We start from the raw sequence: 1313 nt of genomic DNA, 5'->3' as shown, positions 1-1313 counted from the left end.
TTGGGCCCTTTAGCAAGGCCCTTAACCCTCTCTGCTCCAGGGGCACTGTATCTTGCTGGGCCCTTTAGCAAGGCCCTTAACCCTCTCTGATCCAGGGGCACTGTATAATGTTGGGCCCTTCAGCAAGGCCCTTAACCCTCTCTGCTCCAGGGGCACTGTATCATGTTGGGCCCTTTAGCAAGGCCCTTAACCTACTCTGATCCAGGGGCACTGTATCATGTTGGGCCCTTCAGCAAGGCCCTTAACCCTCTCTGATCCAGGGGCACTGTATCATGTTGGGCCCTTTAGCAAGGCCCTTAACCCTCTCTGCTCCAGGGGCACTGTATCTTGTTGGGCCCTTCAGCAAGGCAACAGCAGTTCTGCTTCATCCCATCATCCCATCATTGATTATTTCTCAGCAACAGTGAAGCACCCACGTGGATAATTCCTTACTGAGTCTTTTTACAATAACGGAAAGGTCTTTTTTCTAGAAAGGTTAACAGATCAAGCTTTCATGCGAGATGCAGCAGGTAAGTTGTTCTACATAAAGCATTTAAAGTGTGACAATGAGACAAGCCAAATAAAGTGATGTGGAGATAAGAGTGCCATTAAACTCTCAGTAATAAGTTGGAATAAGTGGAGTAGATTCCCAGCATGTGTGTTTTGGCTGCTGCTGTTCCAGGTTTGCAGTAGAGCATGTCTAAAGCACGTCTGCTGTTAAAGTCATTCTGTGGCGTGTACCAAAGCGCATGATTGACCTTCCCTTGGGATGTTTGGTACTTTAGTAGCATTTACATTTCTATTCATCAGATGCTTTTATCCAAAGAGACTTTGAAATGAGATCGGAAACAATCCACGCAGCCGAGCTTGTGTCGGTTAGGAGTTAGGAGTTTGTCTCAAGGCTCAAACAGAGGTTTGGATTTGAGCTTTTACAAATAAATTAAAACCTTTGTGAATACACACTTTTTATAGGTCAGAGCTTTCAATTCTTGGGAGCTTTAAATGTGTCATGAGTGCCAGAGAGCTGAGATGCCTTTAAGGTTCTCAGATGTATATTCCAGGAACACAGGTTATGAAACCTTTATGGAAATTCTCCTCGTATGGGACGTCGGTTCATTCACACACAATCATGGACACTTGAGGAGTAATATAATGTAATGTAGCCAATCCAATCCAACAACAATCATCAAATTCATATAGACCTTCTTCACCAACTAGGGAAGAAGACTCCGAATACCTCCTAAATGATCATCTAGGTTTGACTTGTGTTCAGTCCATTAAAACTTGTCTAATCCAGATGTGGGTTCTTCATTCAATTCACAGCCTTGATTCAA

Source organism: Tachysurus fulvidraco, chromosome 3, assembly GCF_022655615.1.
Source record: "Tachysurus fulvidraco isolate hzauxx_2018 chromosome 3, HZAU_PFXX_2.0, whole genome shotgun sequence".
Taxonomy (NCBI): Eukaryota; Metazoa; Chordata; class Actinopteri; order Siluriformes; family Bagridae; genus Tachysurus; species Tachysurus fulvidraco.
The sequence above is the reverse complement of the archived record's forward strand: the minus strand, read 5'-3'. Positions refer to the sequence as shown.